This window comes from Heteronotia binoei, chromosome 21, assembly GCF_032191835.1.
Source record: "Heteronotia binoei isolate CCM8104 ecotype False Entrance Well chromosome 21, APGP_CSIRO_Hbin_v1, whole genome shotgun sequence".
In the NCBI taxonomy this organism is placed as follows: Eukaryota; Metazoa; Chordata; class Lepidosauria; order Squamata; family Gekkonidae; genus Heteronotia; species Heteronotia binoei.
Window position 1 is genome coordinate 156527215 of NC_083243.1, and position 17499 is coordinate 156544713.

General features: G+C 43.4%; 1 protein-coding gene across 1 annotated transcript in view; it reads right to left on the reverse strand.

The window, feature by feature from the left end:
- Positions 1-3271, reverse strand: part of SYT8 (synaptotagmin 8) — a 30053-nt gene extending 26782 nt beyond the window's left edge. The window contains exon 1 of the mRNA XM_060262739.1: positions 3116-3271. The gene's annotated coding sequence lies outside the window, so the exon portion shown is untranslated. The remainder of the gene's footprint in view (positions 1-3115) is intronic.
- Between the last annotated feature and the right edge of the window lie 14228 nt (positions 3272-17499).

Below are 17499 nucleotides of genomic sequence, written 5' to 3' on the forward strand. Positions count from 1 at the left end.
AGCTGCCTGGCCGATGGAGAGCACCAGGGAATAAAATACCTAAAGCAGATACAGGATCTATGCTTACATAGGATCAGAAAGTGCTCTCAAAGTAACTAAAGTAGTGAAATGATTGGCAGAAAATGAAAATTCTGTATATATAAAAGCCAACTCAGAACTCCATTTGGCATAGAATGCCACAGCCCAGTTACTGTGGGAGACTAGGCAGAACACACATGTCACACCCATTCTCCAGTCAATCCATTGGTGGCTGATTGATTACCAAGTTCATTTCAAGGCTCCAATTACAAAGCCATTGGCCTTGGACCCATATACCTTCAGGATCACCCCTCCTGCTATGCTATTGCATTGTTTATTGCTTCTCCAGTCAATCCATTGGTGGCTGATTGATTACCAAGTTCATTTCAAGGCTCCAATTACAAAGCCATTGGCCTTGGACCCATATACCTTCAGGATCACCCCTCCTGCTATGCTATTGCATTGTTCATTGCTTGTCTTATGCGGTCTGACTGCACTGGGAGGCCAGTTTGGTGTGGTGGTTAAGTGTGAGGACTCTTATCTGAGAGAACCGGGTTTGATTCCCCACTCCTCCACTTGCAGCTGCTGGAATGGCCTTGGGTCAGCCATACCTCTCACAGAAGTTGTCCTTGAAAGGGCAGCTGCTGTGAGAGCCCTCTCAGCCCCACCCAACGCACAGGGTGTCTGTTGTGGGGGGGAGAAGATAGAGGAGATTGTAAGCTGTTCTGAGTCTCTGATTCAGAGAGAATGGTGGGGTATAAACCTGCAGTCTTCTTCTTATCCTGTAATCTGCTTTGAGTTTTAGCAGGAAAGGTGAACTATAAGTAAATAAAATAAATATTGGGAAGCTCTTCTGGTTGGATGATCTCCCTGGCAGGTATATATCTGCTGAGTCACTTTTTTCTTTCACTGGTCCTCCCATGGTCTGGGAAAGTGAAACAAGACTACGGGGCACCAGAATAAATATATGACCAAAAGGCTTCCTAATGCTGAATGTTAGAAATAATTTTTTTGTGTGTTCGCAAAGTCATACTATCAACATTAATGGGCATGGTTTGTGTTGGCTCATGATTAACTGATTTCTGCTAGTACTTCTCTACTCTGGAAACATAGAGCATAAGGGAACATTTGTCCCATTGCACTGGCATTAGTAACAACCATTCTTCCTAAGCAAAGCAACAGAGCCATTACTATTGCTGTACCAGCACTGGGGGAACTCTCTACATAGGTCAGGAACACCTTGAGAAAACCTTCTTTGGAATAAAGCAAAAGCATGAAAAAGAGAGGAAGCCAAATATGACATAGGTCCTGCTTAGTCATTCTGAGGATTCATCATAAAGCAAAATAAGATTTATGAATGCATTATTTATAGAGACAGAACCAGCCAGCTGTGCCCAGCTGTTCTTTGGACAGGTACCTGGATGATATCAAAATGTCAGAGTAAATACAGCTGATGGTGAATAACAAGTGCATGCAAAACGTTGTACTATTTTCTCCTAATTGCTAATTGTACAACACTCTCCTTTATCAGGTCAGAAATGAATGCCCCTCCCATTAAGTATGCCATTATTAAATCAAGCAGAAAATTGGTTTCTAATGCTTTTCTCCTTCCTTGTCTGCCCAAAGGGCAGAAGGAGGAGCACTGACTGAAGACAGAAAATTATCTTTAACAGAGCTGAATGCAATATGATAAAGGTATTGTTTCCAGTGGTGTATACTGTACAAGCTTATTTATCGTTCCCATGTCAATTAAACATATTTTGCAGATTTAGAAGCATTAAATAAGAGCTAATTTTATATTATAGGTAAACATATATGAATGAGTTCTGAATAGGCTTGCCAATCCCCAGGTCCCAGCGGGGTTTTTCCCACTTTCCCAAGCTCCTTCCTGCTCCCAGTCAGCTGGCCGTCTGGGGAAGCCCCGCCCCCACAGCCCCCATGTGCCTTTCCACCTCCGGAGACTTCAGACTCCATAGAATCATAGAGTTGGAAGGGATCTCTAGGGTCATCTAGTCCAACCTCTCCCTAAATTCACAGGATCTTCATTGCTGTCATCTAGCCTCTGTTTAAAAATCTCCAAGGAAGGAGAGCCCACAACCTCCCGAGGAAGCCTGTTCCACTGTGGAATCGCTTTAACAGTCAGGAAGTTCTTCCTAATGTTGAGCCGGAAACTCTTTTGATTTAATTTCAACCCGTTAGTTCTGGTCCTACCTTCCAGGGCCACAGAAAACAATTCCACACCATCCTCTGTATGACAGCCCTTCAAGTACTTGAAGATGATGATTATATCACCTCTCAGCCGCCTCCTCTCCAGGCTAAACATCCCCAGCTCCTTCAACCTTTCCTCATAGGACTCGGTCTCCGGACCCTTCACCATCACCAGATGCATGCCAGTAGTGCAAGGATTAGCACTAATGTGGACACAGTCCTACAGGTAATCCTCCTGACAGTAACAGAAACTTCTGCTAGACCATCTGACTGAAACTGCATGAGATTTGAGGGTGACTGGGATTCTCCACAATTTCATCGTCTTAAAAGGCAGCAAAGTGGTGCTGGGTATAAGACTATGGTTTGTGTTTTATCAGGAAGAAAGGAGAAAGTACCAGCTACATGAAAATAGGAGAATCCTATTCATACAGGTGACAGCATACAGGCAACAACAATAAAAAGTAATTAATAATTTTAAAAGATTGTACTTTAAAAACTAAAAGTAATATATCTGGCCAAAAAACATATCATTATTGCATGCAAATCATACCCACTTTCTTCCTATGCCAAACTGGTTGCATCAGGACTTACAGAATACCAAGCTCCTTGTGAAAATAGCCATTTTTCAAAATAAAGTCAATATTAACCTAGAGTGCTACTGAATTATTAACATTTGGCAAAACATTATATGAAATGCAATGATCAGGATATGTTTGCAATGATCAGGATATGTTGTTTATATGCATTTCAGTTTCCCCCCAAAATAATTTGTGATATTTTAATCCCTAAATTTTAAAAACTGGTTTTTATAACTGTCAATGAGGTATGACAGGTCAATTTAAAAAATCAAACTGTTACGCACTATAGAAAGTGAAGAAAGACCACTTACTTCATTTAGTTCCTCTTTACTGTACTCTGCAGAAGCCTCCTTCCTGAGCCTTTAGCTGATTCCTCTCCCTACATTATAATCAGAGCAGAGCACATCATTGCTAAGCCTCTTGACCCTCACTTCAGCATGCTGAGGCCCTCACAGCAGCAACTGACTGCCGTTTCTTTGTAAAGCAGAAACTAAACCAGAAATTCTTCTTTGTCAGCTGAGAAACCAGATTGATTGGAATGGCTCTGGCTGGCCCCACCTCAGGTATTAAACTATGTACCTTTACAGTAAAAGAAAAGCAACCAAGGGCACTCCCAAAGATATGTGAATTTCACCTGAGATCCCCACGTCATGGGCACAAAGCAAACAAACTCAAGCAACCTGAAAAACAAAATGGCCATTTGCACTCTTGTGCAATTTTGTGACAGTGGGGCAAAGCTTGCTGGGGTGGTAACGTTGGTTTAAGGTTCAAAGATCTCTTATATTTCCACAACTTTCCAGTAAAGGCACCTGCTATAGGCCTTTTCTTAGAACTGATTAATTAAGAAATATCACATTAAGAGATATCAAAAGTCTTATGGCATTTACATCTGATTCTTAAAATAGGATACTGTCAGAAAAATCTAAGGAATGTTCTACCATTTATCTATTTTGCCATGCAGATTAAGTCAGAGACAAACCCCTGGAACACTAGCCTTGTGCAATTAATGTTACCTTTCATCACTGTTTCTATTTCTGTATCATATTGAGATCATTCTGTATCATTCTAAGATAATGTGAGGTATTAAAAACCCAGTGGCATTTTACCTTATCTGAGGTGGCTGTTTTTTAATTTAATTAAACTGTTTATAGCCCACAATGGGACACAAACCAACTCAGATATGCAAGTTGTCATTGCTTTCACTGTGTAATGAGAATGCATGTGTGATCTCATCTTACTGAGACACCTCTGGCAAAATAAAAGCATCTGGATAACATTCACAGGACACAGGAGTTTACATCTCCACACTCAAAGACGGTAAAACTGTACAAGTATGTGAAAGTGTACTTTGCTCTGTATAATGCACCATCCCTGTTGTTCTCTTTCCATAAACAGAGTACTGAGACTCCTTCAAGAAGGGCTGTTTAATCATTGACTCCTTGCCACAATGGGCAGTGTATGAGGCACACCCATTGACAACTGCTAGCAAGCAATGAAGCACAGAAAATAATTTCAGATAAAGCAAAGTGCCAGATGTTTTCTTCAATTGTGTCTACATTGCAGGCAGTACAACCCCAGATAAATATAAATACCAACCAGAAATATACCTGGCGTGAGAGATACACAAATTGCAATTGCCCATGCAAGTTTAAGAGTTGATGAAAGCCCACCATGACGCTCTTTATGGTCATGCACACCCAAGTAGGGATAGTATAAATACAAGTAGCTATAAGGATGTCCGCTTTTCAGAGCCAACAAGATAATCTCATCCCACATACAATATACTTGCACATCACAGAAACTGGTTTCCATGGAGGTACACACATGACACACACTCAAAAAGTGACACATGGTAGGAACTACCAAAGAACAGCCCTCCCTTGGTTATTCCTACTCTGGTAGAGAGAGGGCCAAAGGGCAGCACTTTATTTCCCATCCTTACTGCAACCACTTGAAAGTGTTAGTTGACCACAGATAAGGTAAGTACCAAGCAACAGATTTGTATATTGTATTGATGCAACTATGATTTTTGTTAGCCACTTTGAGCAAATTGAGGCAGGCCCTGAGCCTGCTTCGGCGGGGAGGGCGGGATATAAATTCAATAAAATAAATAAATAAATAAACAGTCTTGTTTCACTATAGGGTGTCCTCCTGGAGTGTTCTACTGGATACAGAGTGTTATCTGTTTATAAAAATTCCCTCTTAAACATTTCTGTTTTGCACATTCTGAGGAATGATAGAAGTGCTAGAACTTTCCTGACTTCAGGTAGGCCATTCTACACAGCGGGAACCACCATTGAGAATATGTGTGTGCAAGGGCAACTGCTGATGTGCAAGATGGCAACACAGAAGACTTCGCTCGGATGAGTAAACTGTCAAGGCAGAGCATAGCAAGAGATGCAGTCTCCAGGGGTGTGGACTCAAGGCCATGAAGGCCTACATAATAACAAGTATCTTAATTTGAACCTGAAAACTGATCAGTAACAACCTGAATGGCTGCTGAATGGGTGTTCTACCTTGTACCTGATTGTAATGAATCCTGATATTTAAAACATTAAACAGCTGAGCTCTGGGAGAGAGTGGGAAAGGGTACTGCTAAAGGGGGTGCTTGTCTTTTCTTAACTGCCTTTTCTTAACTGCTGGGGAGAATTAGCTGAGTGCCACTGTGTGGGATGAGTGAGTTTGTGTGGTTGCTGGGGAACTGCTGTTTCAGTTTGTTTTGACTGGGCTGTAGGTGATTGCATCAGGTGATGGTTGCTGATTGGAAGCGTCTGTATTGCCTGGGCTGACTGCTGCCCCCCACCCTTGCATTTATAAGGCTGCACCTTGCCAGAGTCGCAAGCTGAAGGGCAAGAGCTTAGGAGCTCTGAAAGAAGCTCAGGAAGGACTAGGAACCCAGGGCCTTAGTCTCCTTGTGTTCCCCATAAGCTAAGTAGACTTTCTACAAGAGCCACGTAAACACAAAAGATGTTAAAGGGAGTGTTGTATATTTTAAAAAGCAATTATGAAGTCAGAATGCCAGCAGGGGGGTTGGGGCTTTCCAGTGTTTTGCACTGAGTGTCACATGTACGACTATCTGCCCAATGGACAGAATTCTTGGGTGTGTGCTTGGTGCAAGGAGCTCCTGGTTCTCAGGGAACAAGTTCGCACCCTTGAGACTGAGGTGGCTGATCTGGAGAAGCAGAGACAGTCAGTTAGGCACTTGGAGAAGACTCTCAGAGACTTGTTAGATGTGTCCTACTCTGAAAATGGCAGCCCAGCTGCTGTCAGGGAGCATGAGGGTTGAGAGGGAACAGGGCACCATGCTGAGGATAAGCGAAATGTGCCCTCAGAAGGGACCTCTTCAGTTGGTGAACGAGTATCCTTTCGCACAAAGGAACCATCCCTGGGCGGGGAGGTGGGTGGTCTTGGTAGTTGGTGATTCGATCCTTAGACAGCTGGATGGCAAAACCGCATACTGAGCATATGATAACTTGCCTGCCTGGTGTGAAGGTAGTGGACATTACACGTGTTCTAGATAGGCTCATATATTTATCTCAATAAAAACAATTTTTCTGTTTAAAAAAAAGTAATGGGGTAAAAGGACAAGTCCTCTTGTGGATCAAAAACTTGCTAATTAATAGGAAGCAGAGAGTGAGTATAAATGGGCAGTCTTCGCAGTGGAGGACGGTAAGCAGTGGGGTACTGCAGGGCTCAGTACTGGGTCCAATGCTTTTTAACTTGTTCATTAATTATTTGGAGTTGGAAGTAAGCAGTGAAGTGGCCAAGTTTGCACATGACACTCAGGGCTTTTTTTGAGCAGGAATGCACAGGAACACAGTTCTGGCTGGCTGGGTCTCAGGGGTGTGTGACCTATTATGCAAATGAGTGCCTCCTGGGCTTTTCCTACAAAAAGCCCTGTGTGGAACAATGGTGATGTCAGGGCATGTGGCCTAATATGCAAATGAGTTCCTGCTGGGGCTTTTCTACCAAAAAAGTCCTGATGACACTAAATTGTTCAGAGTGGTGAGAACCAGAGAGGATTGTGAGGCACTCCAAAGGGATCTGTCAAGGCTGGGCAAGTGGGCATCAGAATGGCAAATAAGGTTCAACATGGTCAAGTGCAAAGTAATGCACATTGGGGCCAGAAATCCTAACTATACATACAAGTTGATGGGATGTGAACTGGCAGAGACTGATCAAGAAAGAGATCTTGGGATCATTGTAGATAACTCACTGAAAATGTCAAGACAGTGTGCGATTGCAATAAAAAAGGCCAATGCCATGCTGGGAATTATTAGGAAGGGAATTGAAAACAAATCAGCCAGTATCATAATGCCCCTGTATAAATTGATGGTGCAGCTTCATTTGGAGTACTGTGTAAAATTCTGGTCACCACACTTCAAAAAAGATATTATCGGAGTGGCCAACGGTACCTCTCCAGATGTTTTTTGCCTACAACTCCCATCCTGATGGGAGTTGTAGGCAAAAAACATCTGGAGAGCTACCATTGGCCACGCCTGTATTATAGCATTGGGAAAAGTGCAGAAAAGGACAACAAGAACCAGGGCTTTTTTTGAGCAGGAACGCACAGGAACACAGTTCCAGCTGGCCGGGTGCCATGGGGTGTGGTCTAATATGCAAATGAGCTCCTGCTGGGCTTTTTCTACAAAAAAGCCATGTGAGACAATGGTGGCATCAGGGTATGTGGCCTAATATGCAAATGAGTTCCTGCTGGTCCTTTTCTACCCAAAAAGCCCTGACTAGAATGATTAAAAGGTTGGAACACTTTCCCTGTGAAGAAAGGTTGAAACGCTTGGGGCTCTTTAGCTTGGAAAAACATCGACTGAGGGGTGATGTGATAGAGGTTTACAAGATTATATATGGGATAGAGAAGGTAGAAAAAGAAGTACTTTTCTCCCTTTCTCACAATACCAGAACTCATGGACACTCAATGAAATTGCTGAGCAGTCAGGTTAGAACAGATAAAACGATGTATTTCTTCACCCATAAGGAAATAAGGAAAACTCTAATAATTCAGTAAGGAAATGGCTAAACACCTTTGCCAATCTGTTTGCTATAACTGCCATGTTTTGTTATATTTGTAGTTCTATAACAGTATTTTATGCCTTTTATGTATGATTTTATGGTCAATCAGTTTTAATTTTGTATGATTTTACTGCTTTAAATGCTGGCTTAGGCAGTGAATAAACAATTTATTTATTAAGGGAAGAAACAAAGAGAACTAGACAGGGTTTTTAGTTTATGTAAAATTAGATGTAATTTTACATCTTCAGTATCTTTAAGTCTGTATTTATATTTTATGTATATTTTAGGTGGTATCATATTTTAGTATTGTATAATAATTATTGTATATTTATATCACCTTTTATTGGTTATGAATTGGACTTCTATGAATTGTTTGCTAGTCTATGACTGTTATAAATAAATAAATTCAAACTTCTTCACCCAGAGGGTGATTAACACATGGAATTCACTGCCATGGGAGGTGGTGGAGGCTACAAGCATAGACAGCTTCAAGAAGGGATTGGATAAACATATGAAGCAGAGGTCCATCAGTAGCTATTAGCCACAGTGTATTGTTGGAACTCTCTAGGGTAGTGATGCTCTGTATTCTTGGTGCTTCAGGAGGGCTTCTAGCGTCCTGGCCCCACTGATGGACCTGCTGATTGCACCTGGGTTGTTGTTATTGTTTTGCCACTGTGTGACACAGAGTGTTGGACTGGATGGGCCATTGGCCTGATCCAACATGGCTTCTCTTATGTTCTTATCCCAAAATTTGATTGAGCAAGGGTTATGAGGAAAAGGATATAAATAACATAATTTAAAAAAAAAATCTGCTGTGACTACTAACAAACAGTCCTACTGTAGTTGCATTTTCAGTTGTACGGAACTCCTTTATCAAGAACTAAACATATTTGGATCATTTTTAACAATACAAAGATGCAGTGACTGGAAAATGATATATATTCCTTTATTATATTCTACATACAGCAGATGTCAAAGGCTAAAATACATACTAATAGTACTGAATTGTTAGATCTGAAAGTGATGGTCTCATTTATGCTTTGTGTCAGTGAGACTTGGGGCAGATAATTAAGTAGCTATTCTCTCTCATGGAATTAAAGAGAAGGAAAAAATGAAATATGTCGTGAGAATAAATTATTTGATACTCTGTGATCTGTACATACATGTTCACCTCTACATGGAAATAAAGGTGTGCTAATATAGTGCTTGATTTCTAAGATAAAAGGTGCTGCAACTCAAGCTTTCCTGAAGTTGTTCACAGGGCCAGAGTATCATCTCTCTAGCCCTGGAGTTGGTGGATGTGATCTTTGGGGAAAAAATTCTTTAGATTTCAAGAACAGTTTTACTTGCAAGTATGGGGAATTGCGATGGGCAGTAGTCTAGCACCTTCGGTAACCAGCGCCAGCCGAAGGGCACATGGCACTCCGGGCAAGTGCCCCCTGATGCCCCCCATGCCCCCCACACTCACTGCAATGACGCTGAGCCATACAGGCTTCGAGGTCTGCGTGTGTTTTGAAGAGACCTGCTGGAGAAAGCTTCTCCTTCCTCCTTTCTGGAACTGGAAGTGAGGAGGAAGAAGCTTCCTCCAGTGGTCTCTTCAAAACATGCGCAGACCTCAAAGCCTCAGCATCGTCGCGGTGAGCTTCTAGTGGGGCGGTGGAAGGGAGGGAGCTAGTGGCGGAAGGGTGAGCTTCTCAAAGGCAGGCGGGAATGTGGCTGAAGAGAGAGAGAGCTGGTGGCTGCGGGGTGAGCTTTTCAGGGGCAGGCAGGAGCGCAGAGGAAGAGTAGAAGCTGGCAGCAGTGGCAGGGTGAGCTTCTGGGGGGCTGGGAATGTGGCAGAAGGGGGGAGCTGAAGGCAGCGGCGGGGGTAGGGAGGCAAACTAGGCAGTTGTCTGGGGTACTGGGAGGGTGGAAGCCCAATTTGGAGATCCCTCCCGGCACTCTAGGCAACCGCCTAGTTTGCCTAGTGGGCGAGCCGGCCCTGTCAATAACTAATCTTTTCATGGCCAGCTCAGAGGAGCATAGTATAAGTAGTAAAGATATGGCTTGGAGAAGTGATTTAAAGACACAAATGCCTTCTCTGTGGCCTTTTTTGAGCAGGAAGGCACAGGAACGCAGTTCTGGCTGGCTTGGCACCAGGGGGTGTGGCCTAATAAGCAAATGAGTTCCTGCTGAGCTTTTTCTACAAAAAAAATCCCTGGCCTTCTCCAAACCAGCCAATGGGGCAGTGGAGCCTTCAAGAGCCACACAATATGTGGGAAAGAGCCTCATGTGGTTCCCGAGCCACAGTTTGGCTTTCTACAGGTTATATAATACATGGACTTTGTTAATATGGACTTGAGTATGTTATTATAATGTTGTGCTGATAGAGACATAAGAAACAATATATTTTGGAACATTTGTATATACTGGCATCATGTTCCCTCTATGCTGAGTTAGCATGAGCTAGCTCTCAGCTTTTTAGCATCCAGCTCACACTTTTGTCTTAGCTCAGGAAGAATGGCCTGAAGGCAAATTAATTTATGCAGTAGCCAAATTGCTGACTCAGAACTTTAATGTCAATATCTCAGGAAGCAGAATTTTTGCTCACAAGACTCCAGAATTCAGAGTTAGCATTTGTAATTTTTTCATCAATCCTCAGTTGGGGGCAGGGAGATCCCCTGATTTGGAGGCTCTCCTTCTGCTTCAGGGTTATCAGAAAGCGGAGGGGGGGGAATGTCCTTTGGTCACTCCATTATACCCTATGAAGATGGTCCCCATAGGGTATAATGGAGAATGAATCTGTGGGTATCTGGGGCTTGGGGGAGGCTGTTTTTTGAGGTAGAGGCATCAAATTTTCAGCATAGCATCTGGTGACTCTCCTCAAAACAACCTCCAAGTTTCAAAAAGATTGGACCATGGAGTCCAATTTCATGAGCCCCAAAAGATGGTGCCCCATCCTCCATTATCTCCAATGGAAGAAAGGCGTTTAAAAGTAGTGTGGTCCTTTTCAATGTGATTGCCAGAACTCCCTTTGGAGTTCAATCATGCTTGTCACAACCTTGCTGCCAGGTCTCTGAACTACCTTCAATAATAATGACTCTCCATGGGTTCAGGATAAGCGTTTGTTGTAAGATAGGACTAGTGACACAGGTTAACACCAGTGTCAGAACTGAGATACAACTGCAGATGTGTCAGATATATACTTTCATTGTGACCATTACAAGTGCACCTTTTGTGCTGGGCGTGAGATTAATTCAAAAGCAAGGCAAACGCAGGATGCTACAAATTATTTCTCACACTATAAAGCAACACATGAAATCACCATGAGATAATACAGAGAAGTAACGTTGAAGACCAGGCTGAGAAGGAGTAAGCTGGCCTCTCTCATGGGGTGCAAACTTTCGGTTTTCTCAAGACAAAGCAAGCATTCATATAGAATTAAAAACAATTGCAACAAGGCTAGATTGACAATTAGGCCAAGTAGGCACTGGCCTGTGGGCCCCCACACCTTTAGGGGCCCCGGGCCAGCTCCCCTCCCCCAGTTTTCCTCCTGCTTCCAGCCCTCCCAGCCTGCACGAGCAGCCAGCAACTGAGCCGCTCTTTGCCCGACTCGTCTGGTGCATCTGGTGCATCATTGCCAGGTTTGCCTCTCTCTGCCTCTCCCATGCAGCTTTGTCAAAGGGGCTTTTGAGAAAGTGCCTGCAGTCTATACCAAGGGCTGCAGGCAGCAGGGCGGGTGCTCTGACTCTGAGATAATTTGTGAGGCCCCCCTCCTGAGATTTTGACTGCCTAGGGGCCTCCACAGGGCTTAATCCGGCCCTTGTTTAATCCGACTCTTGACATTTGCTCCTGGCTCAGCCCGTAAAGTCTCTTGGCTCCTTTCCCAAAATCCCCAGATATTTCCTGTGTCAGACCTGGCAACTCTTGGTGAATTTGGGCCAGTCATTTTCTTTCAACCTACCTCAAAAGGTTGTTGCCCTGAGCTCCTTGGAGGAAGGCGGGGATAAAAATGCACTAAATAAATATTCAATAAATTAAAGCCAAGGAAAGTGTACCCAATCTTCTTGACCCCGATACATGAGTATGCCCTTTCTGATAATAACATATGTGTAGGAATTAGATAAGTCACCCCTGCAGGAAAAGAACTCTGTACATGTTCAAAAGAACTGATATTTTTGTTACTATTCTGTCATAATCTTAAACATATTTGTTCAAAACATATTTGTTCAAAAATAAACTCCACTGAACTCAGATGTGGTCAGATGAGCAAATGGGATTAGGATTGTAACCTGTACATCCCAGGTCTGATTCCTAATATTAATATTATCAATGGCTAAATCCATATGAGGCTTGGTTGAAAATAAGCCTGAAATTAAACTTAATTAGAAGCAAAAGAAGTACTAACATATTTTCAAATGTATTTGTATGAACATAACCTCAGAATACAGTCAAACCAGCAGGGGAAATCTCTAGCAACTCACTGGACGTTTTATTTGCTGAACCAGGGCATTTCCCAGAATATTTAGTATTAGTGTGCCTGAATACATTGTTTTTATGTTACTGCCTTATCAGTTGCTTGAAAAGTAGAGATTTCATGATCAAATTTGAACTATTTATGTTCATAAAAAGCCAGCTTTATTGCCTTGCACAGTTTCACAGGAAACCATAATAAATGTCTGTGAGGTGGAGAGATAAGGAATGTTTAAATAACATAGATGGACCAATCTTCAGCTGTATTAAAACAGCTGACATGTACTTCAGAGAAGATACCTCAGTTGACAATTTTGTTCACTGCATAGATTTAAACAACATATAATCCAGCAAACTGGTTAGAAGAGAGGAGTTTAAAGAAAAAAAAAATCTTGACAACTGAGAGTGGCTCTTTCATACCAGTTATAAAACTGTTCTGTGTGGGAATGGATCCATTTGGGATCAGTGACGCAGTCTGGAGGAACAAAGGATAATAGTAATTAAATATACTTCTCCTACATGTGTCTCAGTGTGCATAGTGTCACCTGTGTTGTTTTTCTTATTCACTCCACCCTGCAAGGAAGAATAAATGCAACAAGCTATTTGTCATGGCTGCCAAGTTTACCAAGGCTACCTGCGTGCCCAGAAAATGATGTTCCACCTCTTCAGGAGCTGGTCTGTCCTGTTTTTTTTTTTGTGTAATGCAAATGATACGGGGGGTGTTCTAGGATTGGTTTGTTTTTTCTGAAGTAACACTGAGCCTCAGACTAGCAAATGAACTCCTGAGTTTTTTGTCTGTGTTGGGAAATACCTGGAAACTTTGGGAGTGGATCTGGGAGAGGGTGGGGTTTGGAGAGGGGTGGTACCTCGGCATGATACAATGCCGTAAGTCCACCCTTCAAAGCAGCCATTTTATCCAGAGGAGCTGATATCTGCCAGCTCTGTTGTACAAGTGGGAGAACTCCAGTCCCCACCTGGAGGCTGGCAACCCAATCCAAAAATGACTTAACATTCGAGGCCTTTCTAGACAAAGAGTTTATAGCACATTAAATACTCTACTATTATGCATTTGTTACTCATTAGTTATGAGAGATCCAGACCTCTCTCTCCTTATAGTGATGTTTGTTCCTTTTTCCCAGGGGACTGTCAGTTCTCTAGCATTAAGCATTTCCTCTGGCAACTGCAATGTCCCTTACTATTAGTGCCAGTAAGGGATGTAACTGTACCAACAAAAGTCACAGACCTCTACTATGACGTCACTAGTGAGGAGTAACACAACTCTGCCCTTAGTATCACTTTGTGATCCTTTAATTTTTCTCCCTTTTTAAAAAATGAGCTGGCAGCTGTGTACTCTTTCATGTTAATGAGCTGGCAACTGTACACTCTACGCCAATAATGGACTGCTTATCCAGTGCTAACTTGGAAAAGAGACCACACTTCCTCTTGTCTCCCACTCTGCAATGTTCCAGTTTCAACAACTTCATCTTGTTTATTCATTTAGACACTTATACCCTGCTTTTCCCCCTAATGGGACCTGAAGAAGCTTACATCATTCTCCTCTCCTCCATTTTATCCTCACAACAAAAAGCCTGTGGAGTAGGTTAGGCTGAGGGAGAGTAACTGTCTCAAGTTTGCCCAGTGACCTATCTCAGATTCAAGTACAACTGAAGCAGAGAAATAACAAGGTCCACACTAATCACTGTGTTGAAACGATTTTTACTTTGATATCAAGGCAGAACTTAGCCGGCCATAAGCCTCCAAACTGACTAAGTTAAAATTATTTTCATACAGACCGTTTTTATTCATATAGGCGCTGGCTTATCTCACTCAACATTCTCCACCCTCTTGTCTCCATGCGTTATCGGCTTTAACAAGAAGCTTCTCTGAGGCTTTTTTGTTATCTACTTTACAACCTTGAATTCATACCCATTTGCGCTTTGTGGCGTCTAACGAACATTGCATCAGACACTCTCCTGTCGAAGGCATAAGCATGCCTCTATTCATTATTATAGGGGTATTCATTAATTATTCAGGGGTCCCCCTTCACAACATTCTAACCAATATATCACAATGGTTGTCCCCACCTTACCACAATTCTGAATTTGTTTTTAAAAATTTAACCCACAAATTTGGGGTTTAGAAAGGCTCTCAAGGAAGATTTAAAAATGTACAGTTTAAAACAATAATCAATAACAATACAAATTGTGACCAAGACCTGGGTTTGGGAGGGTGAGACAGTGAAGGAACCTGTTCCACCAGGTTTTTTGGTTCTACACCATTCCCAAATCCGGGTGTGGGGAGTAGGATGGCCTTGCTTATCCAGGAGGCTTTTTCCTTCACTCCCATCCCAAAGATCATCAGAATTGATTGTGTTGGCCTGGTGTGGGAGTCTGAGGTGAGTCTGGCCGTCTGTCTGGTATACTGACCGCTTAGCACACTGGCAGACGGTCTTCTGGGCCTCTTGAAGGTGGTGGCCAGGTGAGTCTTGGAATCGGCATGGCTTTTAGTCCTGGGGGATTTCAATGTCCATGTGGACGGACCTGCTGCCTCTGCTCAGGCTTCAAAACTGGTGTCTTTAGGGTTGCTAATCCCCAGGTAGGGGCAGGGGATCCCCCGGTTTGGAGGCTCTCCTGCTTCAGAAAGCGGGGGGAGGGAAGGGAAATGTCTGCTGGGAACCCCATTATTCCCTACGGAGATTTATTCCCATAGAGAATAATAGAGAATTGATCCGAGGGTATCTGGGACTCAGGGAGTATAGCATCTAGTGCCTCTCCTCAAAGTACCCTCCAAGTTTCAAAAAGATTGGACCACGGGGTCCAATTCTATGAGCTTCAAAAGAAGGTGCCCCTATCCTTCATGATTTCCTATGGAAGGAAGGCATTTAAAAGGAGCACAGTCCCTTTCAATGTGATGGCCAGAACTCCCTTTGGAGTTCAATTGTGCTTGTCTCAACTTTGCTCCTGGCTCCACCCCCAAAGTCTCCTGGCTCTGCCCCCAAAGTCCCCAGATATTTCTTGAATTGGACTTGGCAATCCTAGGTGTCTTCCATGGTTGCGCTGGGACTCTACCAAATTGTTTCAGGTCCCACACATCAAGCAGGCCACACACTCGATTTGATCTTTGGCATGAGGTTGAATGTGGATCTTACCTCAAAAGAAGTGCCATGGTTGGACCACTTGGTTTTGAAGGCCCGGCTGAACATTCCCACTCCTCCCTGTCTAGGCAGCAAGCTGACTTTTGCTTGGCAGCAGAGACTAATGGACCCCATCGGGTTCCAGAATGCTCTGTGGGATCCTCAGCCCTCCTGTGTCTCATTGGATGAGCTGACTGGAGACTGGAACTCCTGTCTCACTTAAGCCATTGATGAGATTGTACCTGACGTCCTCTGTGCTCCCATGGGAAATCATCCCCCTGGTATACAGAAAAATTCAGGGGGATGAAGCGGTAGCTCCGATGACTAGAGAGTGTTTGGCTGCGTACTTGCAATGAGGCAGCACAAACATCTCATAGGACACTTATGAAATCCTATGAAATGGTGGTGAAGAGGGAGTTCTACTCAGCCTCCACCGCATCCATGAGTGCATGCCAAACTCAATTGTTTAGGGTAATTCGGTTGTTTGGATTTTCAAAGTTTTATTAAGTTTATAAGAAAAGAAAGGACATGGGGAAAGGTGCAAAAGAGGAAAAAATACAGATTGCAATATAATTTTTCTACTTAAAATAGCTTCAGAACAGGAATTGCTTCACCATACCTGCAAGTAGTTAAACATTATAAAATTAGTACCCTAACCTTCTATAGGCATTCTATATTAATAATATGAAATCCTGTGGCCTTACCAGATATTTAAACACAATTTCCAGATCACAACTTCATCATTTTCGATTACCAAGCTTCTATATCTCTTAAATCATTTTTCATTACCAAGTTCTTACATCTTCATCATCATCTTAGCAAGGAAAATCTGGTCATTAGTCTAAAAAATATATACTTTTCAACATTTAGGAAAGATGTTGTTGAAGGCTTTCATGGCCAGAGTCCATTGGTTGTTGTAGATTTTCTGGGCTGTGTGGCTGTGGTCTTGGCATTGTGAGACCTGATGTTTTGCCTGCAACTATGACTGGCATCCTCAGAGGTGCAACCCAAAAAACTGGAGTTCTCTCTGGGTTCAAAAAGAGGTAGTAATTTGGCTACTGATTCAGAGGCGTTTATGAGCTTCTTTGTGGATAAAGTCTTGTCTCTCCATCATGACTTACCTTGATACATTTAGTGAACTGGAGGCCCCTTGGCTGTTGTTATGTATGGGGACTTCATGTTACATGGACTGAGGAGTTCCTGCCTGGCTCATTGGAGCCTTTGGGACTGAGTTTAGGAATGGGGGAACAATAGATTACAGGATCCAAATTCCTGCTTCCCTGAGCCAATCACCAGCCCCCTGCCGGTTCAAATGATCCAATGGTGTCCCAGAGTGGGAAGCTGGATCTGTATATAGTTGTCCCCATTAGCCCAGTTGAGCAGTCCTAGTTCAGTGGTTACCACGCTGTAACTCAATAAAGAGCAATGATCACTGCAACCTCATCTCCTCAATGCATTGAACCCACTATATTATAGCAGTGACGAGGATAGGATCCTGTTGAGCAAGCCCCTGCAACCGGCACCGCACCGTGCATTGCTGCTCCACACTCACCAGCTTCGCGCATTGCATTGCCACCACCAGCGGACATGGCTGCTGCTCCAGGATCGCTGCCTGAGTTCGACCCAGCTCACCCTGAGCTCTGGGAGACATGGGCAAAGAGGCTCAAATACTACCTTGTGGCCCAAAAGTTCGGGGACAGGGCAGAAGACTGGGAGATGAAGAAGGCCTTGCTGCTGAGTTCCTGCTGCATTGCCACCCTGAGGCTAGCCGAGAGCCTGGTCACACCAGCAATGGTCAAGACCTCCACCTACAAGCAAATAATCACCACGCTGACTGGTCACTTCTCCCTGCAGCTGACCAGAATGATCTGGAGGCTCCAATTCTACTATCGGCATCAGCAGCTGAACACGTCCGTTGGCAACCTACCTCACCTCCCTGAGGGAGCTCGGCATGAAGGGAGACTTTGCACAACTAGTAGAAGTCTTGCTCAACTACTTCATGCATGGCCGTGAAGACAGGGCCTGCCGGAAAATAGCTGAAATGGATGACCCAATGCTCCAGAAGGCCCTGAAGATCGCCAC